General features: G+C 41.0%; 1 pseudogene; it reads right to left on the reverse strand.

Moving 5' to 3' along the window:
• Positions 1-1,527: 1,527 nt before the first annotated feature.
• LOC127683774 (POU domain, class 5, transcription factor 1-like) lies at positions 1,528-5,572 on the reverse strand (annotated as a pseudogene).
• Between the last annotated feature and the right edge of the window lie 1,247 nt (positions 5,573-6,819).

Consider the following 6,819-nt stretch of genomic DNA (forward strand, 5'->3'; position numbering starts at 1 on the left):
ATTCTGTGCTTTATCTTCCCTGTGAAGATGGAAGTAGAGTGGGCCCACAGACACCTGAAAGTTTCAAGCATGGCAGTTGGTTTTAAGAGAAGAAACAAACTTCCTTAAAGCTAAAGCTAGTTTCCTGTGTTGTAAAATATAAAAGATATAGCATGCTTTAAATCAATAAACTATCTCTCACAGAGTTTGAACTAGTCTCGTCATTTGCAGAGATATATTGGTTGCATTTTCTCTTAAATGCACAAGTTATAATTTGTCTTAAGTTATTTAGATAAAGGCTAAAACGTATTTGTTTCTCGGCTAGACAAGGTGGTACCTGTCTGCCATTCCAGTACTTGTGAAGTAGAGGCAGAAAGATCACAAGTTCAAGGCCTTCCTCCACTATATAGTGAATTCAAGTCTAGAGCTACAGAGAGCTTTCTTTAACAGCATGGTGTTGAGAAGCTTTCTTACTGTTCTCCTCTCTTCCCTTGTGCATCTTTCATTAGCTTTCACTGTGATCTGAAAATGTACCATTTTACTTACCAAAATAAAATGTTGGACCATCCCAATCTCTCTAACCCAGAAAGTGATTGTCTCCTTTTCCAGTTATCCATACTTATGCAGTAACCACAATTTAGTCAATATATTATTATATCCATATTTCAGACTGTCACTGTATTACACCACTATGTTCAATAAATCTCTAATTTACTTAATACCTTCTACTAATAACCTAAGAGCACAGACAATTCAAAAGGCTCAAAGAATACAACCTTGAATATTTTGACATGCAAAGCCTTTCACATTTCATTCCTTTTCCTTTGATCAACAGTTAACACAGTTAACACAGATGGTGATAAAATCTTTGTAATAATGCATTCTTCATAAAATTATAGAGAATCTAATCTATAAAAAAGTCCTGAAAAGGTTAATTTAAAAATGAAAGAATTGCAGCTAAGTGATGCAAATTGACCTATTTATGGCCACGCCACCAGTTAATAGAAGAGGAATTGACTGACCTATGAGCCTTATGTCCTTTATGCCAGACTATACTGCCACACTGTTAGTAATGTCATTATTTTAGTCATTAATGTCATATTTAGCAATAATTAATACATTTTATAAAGAATTTCAGGAGCTAGCCTCTTACCTTTCTGACCCACTCATTATTTTCTACCATTAACTGCTAAATGGTAATAGAAAGAACACAATAATCCCTCCTCACTGCTACATGATAATAAATGCCCCAGAAACCCTCACTTACCAGCTTTGAAGGATCTCTCTCTCTCTCTCTCTCTCTCTCTCTCTCTCTCTCTCTCTCTCTCTCTCTCTCAACTGTGTCTTTTTTTTATTTAAGAACAAAATGGACAGACTCGCCATCAACAGCAGCACTGATCTTTATTTCCCAAGCTGCTCCACCCCACTACCACGCATGTGCTTTTAATCCATCCTAAGTAAAAGAATTTAATCCCCAAACTCGGGGTTCTGCTTGTCTACCTCCCTTCCTTGCCTTGGCTCACATCATTTCCAGGGAGAGCTGGTGCCTTAGTTTGAATGCACTAGGCAGCCCAGAGCAGTGACAAAGAAAGGCCTCACCCTCTGAAAAAGGGACAGAGTAGAGTGTGGAGAAGTGGGGGCTCCCATTGTCTGGCGCTCCAAAAGGGGTCTCTGGGGCTAGAGAAAAGGATACAGCGCCCCTCCCCTACTCCCTCCGTTCAAGGCATCCCTGCAGCCTCACAATCTTCTCCTTGGGAATAGTCAGTGCTTGATTTTTTGCCATTCTGGTGCAGGTTACAAAACCACACTCGAACCACATCCTTCTCCAGCCCAAGCTGTTTGGAAATGATAGTGATCTGCTGCAGGGAGGGCTTTGGGCACTTCAATAACAAGTTCTACAGGTTGTACTTCACATGGTTCTCAACACTTATCCACTTATTTGTATTTGTTTTTCTTTTTCATTATTGTTTTTATTCCATATATTTTTAATTTACATTTCAAATGATTTCCCCTTTTCTAGCCCCCCACTCCCCGAAAGTCCCATAAGCCCCCTTTTCTCCCCCTGTCCTCCCACCCACTCACCCACCCCTTCCCACTTCCCCGATCTGGTTTTGCCCTATACTTCTTCACTGAGTCTTTCTTGAACAAGGGGCCACTCCTCCTTTCTTCTTGTACCTCATTTGATGTATGGATTATGTTTGGGGTATTCCAGTTTTCTAGGTTAATATCCACTTATTAGTGAGTGCATACCATGAGTCACCTTTTGAGTCTGGGTTACCATACTTAGTATGATGTTTTCTAGCTCCATCCATTTGCCTAAGAATTTCATGAATTCATTGTTTCTAATGGCTGAATGGTACTCCATTGTGTAGATATACCACATTTTTTGCATCCACTCTTCTGTTGAGGGATACCTGGGTTCTTTACAGCATCTGGCAATTTTAAATAGGGCTGCTATGAACATAGTAGAGCATGTATCCTTATTACATGGTGGGGAATCCTCTGGGTATATGCCCAGGAGTGGTATAGCAGGATCTTCTGGAAGTGAGGTGCCCAGTTTTCGGAGGAACTGCCAGACTGATTTCCAGAGTGGTTGTACCAATTTGCAACCCCACCAGCAGTGGAGGAGTGTTCCTCTTTCTCCACATCCTCTCCAACACCTGCTGTCTCCTGAATTTTTAATCTTAGCCATTCTGACTGGTGTAAGGTGAAATCTCAGGGTTGTTTTGATTTGCATTTCCCTAATGACTAATGAAGTTGAGCATTTTTTAAGATGCTTCTCCGCCATCTGAAGTTCTTCTGGTGAGAATTCCCTGTTTAACTCTGTACCCCATTTTTTAATAGGGTTGTTTGGTTTTCTGGAGTCTAACTTCTTAAGTTCTTTATATATATTGGATATTAGCCCTCTATCTGATGTAGGATTGGTGAAGATCTTTTCCCAATTTGTTGGTTGCCGATTTGTCCTTTTGATGGTGTCCTTTGTTTGAGAAAATCAACAAGATAGATAAACCCGTAGCCAGACTGACCAAAGGGCACAGAGAAAGTATCCAAATTAACAAACTTAGAAATGAAAAGGGAGATATAACAACGGAAACTGAGGAAATCCAAAAAATCATCAGATCCTACTACAAGAGCCTGTACTCAACACAACTGGAGAATCTGGAGGAAATGGACAATTTCCCTGACAGATACCAAATACCAAAATTAAATCAGGACCAAATAGATCATCTAAACAGTCCCATAACGCCTAAAGAAATAGAAGGAGTTATAGAAAGTCTTCCAAACAAAAAAAGCACAGGACCAGATGGTTTCAATGCAGAATTCTATCAGACCTTCAAAGAAGAGTTAACACCAATACTCTTCAAACTATTCCATAAAATAGAAACAGAAGGAACACTACCCAATTCCTTCTACGAAGCCACAATTACGCTGATACCAAAGCCACAGAAAGATCCAACAAAGAAAGAAAACTTCAGACCAATTTCCCTTATGAACATCGATGCAAAAATACTCAATAAAATTCTTGCCAACAGAATCCAAGAACACATCAAAACGATCATCCACCATGATCAAGTAGGCTTTATCCCGGGAATGCAGGGTTGGTTCAATATACGGAAATCCATCAATACAATCCACTACATAAACAAACTCAAAGAAAAAAACCACATGGTCATTTCATTGGATGCTGAAAAAGAATTTGACAAAATTCAGCATCCTTTCATGCTTAAAGTCTTGGAAAGAACGGGAATTCAAGGCCCATACCTAAACATAGTAAAAGCAATATACAGCAAACCGGTATCCAGCATCAAACTAAATGGAGAGAAACTTGAAGCAATCCCACTAAAATCAGGGACTAGACAAGGCTGGCCCCTCTCTCCTTATCTTTTCAATATTGTACTTGAGGTACTAGCTTGGGCAATTCGACAACATAAGGAGGTCAAAGGGATACAAATTGGAAAGGAAGAAGTCAAACTATCATTATTTGCAGATGACATGATAGTCTACCTAAGTGACCCAATAAACTCCACTAGAGAACTCCTACAGCTGATAAACAACTTCAGCAAAGTGGCAGGTTATAAAATCAACTCAAGCAAATCAATGGCCTTCCTATACTCAAAGGATAAGCAGGCTGAGAAAGAAATTAGGGAAATGACCCCCTTCACAATAGCCACAAACAGTATAAAGTATCTTGGGGTGACTCTTACCAAACATGTGAAAGATCTTTACGACAAGAACTTCAAGACTCTGAAGAAGGAAATGGAAGAAGACCTCAAAAAATGGGAAAACCTCCCATGCTCATGGATCGCCAGAATCAATATAGTTAAAATGGACATTTTGCCAAAAGCAATATACAGATTCAATGCAATACCCGTCAAAATCCCAACTCAATTCTTCACAGAGTTAGAAAAAGCAATTAACAAATTCATCTGGAATAACAAAAAACCCAGGATAGCTAAAACTATTCTCAGCAACAAAAGAAATTCTGGGGGAATCAGTATCCCTGACCTCAAGCAATACTACAGAGCAATAGTGTTAAAAACTGCGTGGTATTGGTACAGTGACAGGCAGGCAGATCAATGGAACAGGATTGAAGATCCAGAAATGAACCCACACACTTATGGCCACTTGATCCTCGACAAAGGGGCTGAAAACATCCAATGGAAAAAAGATAGCCTTTTCAACAAATGGTGCTGGTTCAACTGGAGGTCAGCATGCAGAAGAATGCAAATTGATCCATCTTTATTGCCTTGTACTAAGCTCAAATCCAAATGGATCAAGGACCTCCACATAAAGCCAGACACTCTGAAGCTAATAGAAAAGAAACTGGGGAAGACCCTTGAGGACATTGGTACAGGTAGAAAATTTCTGAACAGAACACCAATAGCGTATGCTCTAAGATCAAGAATTGACAAATGGGACCTCACTTTTTCTTTCTGGTCTGCACCAGGGTCTACAATTTGAATACATCCTGAAGGATCTCATCCTCCATTCACTTCTCCAGCAGGGGCCGCAGTTTACTCATGTTAAGGCTGAGCTTCAGAGCCTCAAAGAGGCAGATGGTTGTCTGGCTGAACACCTTTCCAAAGAGAATGCCCAGGGTGAGCCCCACATAGGCCTGGTTGTACCCCCAAGGTGATCCTCTTCCGCTTCAGCAGCTTGGCAAACTGCTCTAGCTCCTTCTGCAGGACTTTCTTGTCCTGGGACACCTCCGGATTTGCTTCTCCCTTCTCCAACTTCAGGACATTGGAGTGGGCAGCACTGGGCTCAGAGAGGCTCACTCTGAGTTGTTCTCCACTCATGCTCCTTACCTGGTCATCAGACTGCAAAGTCTCCACTCTAACTTGGGGGACTAGGCCCAGTCCAAACTGAGGTCCACAGTAAACTCATGTGCCGGGAAACATAGGAAAATCCCCAACACCTCTGAGCCTGGTTTGATTCCAGGCCCACCTGAAGGCTCTTGGATGCTTAACCAGGTTCGAGGGTCCTCCCAGCTCGGCTCCAGCCCTGCTGACCCATCACTCCCACCTGTTGGGGGTGAGTAGACTAAGACTAAGACTAAGACTAAGAGGCCTGTAGCCAGGTCTCCAGCCATGGGGAAGGTGGGCACCTGAATCGGGGGCCTGGTGAAAGTGCAGCTCACCTAGGGACTCTTTCATCTCTGAAGGAACTCTTAAATTGGCTTAATTTCCCATCTGGATTTCTATTCTGACAATCCCCTAGTAGCATCAGATATGGTACAGTCCTGGCTTGGTCATTCTGAGTGAAAAACTTAAAAGCAAGTGTATCTCCTTATCGAGCATGTAAGTTGTCTCAGACAATGTTTTTCGTGGCAATGTACGTAATGGCACTTTATAATGAAATGGTCTGGATATTATCTACAAACCCATCCTGATCTTTTCCATATCCACGTAACACTTTGATCCTCAAGCATCCTTGCCCTTATTCAAAGCAACATCCTTTTAATACACAGGTTTTCTCAAGACTAGGTGTACTACTCCCTCCCTCTGCCTCCTCGCTTCCTCTCCTTCTACCACCTTTCCCCTCCCTCTCTATCTGTGCCCCTCTCCTCCAGACTTTTATCCTTTTTTTTAATCTCATTACAACATTTTCATAAGTACATTCCATGGCTCTGTTGAATCTTCTTACAGGATGTTCTTCTTTATGACACCACATCCTTCATCAAACTGTCCCATTAAAAGAGCTTATTACATTTAAGATTTTGATTGGTTTATTACCTTAAATATCTTACTTGTTTCTCTGGTGGCTTCCTCTAAAATGTAAATACTCTGAAAACAGGAGTTCATTATGTAGTTTTTGTGACTCTGTCTTCCCTTGGTTCTAAAACATTGTATATGAAAAATTAAATATATTTTTGTTGCATTTAAAACAAAATTATTAATTATTCAAATCTTTTAATCACAAAATTAGACACTTTAAGAATCAAATGGCTGAAGCCAGTGCCCCAAGCAGACCTTGGACACTAGTTTCTCACCCAGTCCTACAATGTCCAGAAGTTCAACCAGATACTCTAACATGTCCAGGATCATAGGATCTCAGGAGCTTAGTAACATCAGGATTTCAGGATCTCAGAGGCAGCTTGCCTCCTAGCAGCTCTGACACACTCAGTATCTCAGGATATGAGGATTCCAGAATCACAGGATCTCAGAGACAGCTGAACTCTGACCAGTTCTAACACAACCAGGATCGCAGGAGGGACAGGGTCCAGTCAGACATAGCAAGGGCAGGTAGCATGGGATAACCAGATGGAAAGAGACAAATTTAAGAACATAAAAAACAGAAACCAAGATTATTTGGCATTATCAGAACCCAGTTCTCCCA

The sequence above is a fragment of the Apodemus sylvaticus genome, chromosome 4, assembly GCF_947179515.1.
Source record: "Apodemus sylvaticus chromosome 4, mApoSyl1.1, whole genome shotgun sequence".
Taxonomy (NCBI): domain Eukaryota; kingdom Metazoa; phylum Chordata; class Mammalia; order Rodentia; family Muridae; genus Apodemus; species Apodemus sylvaticus.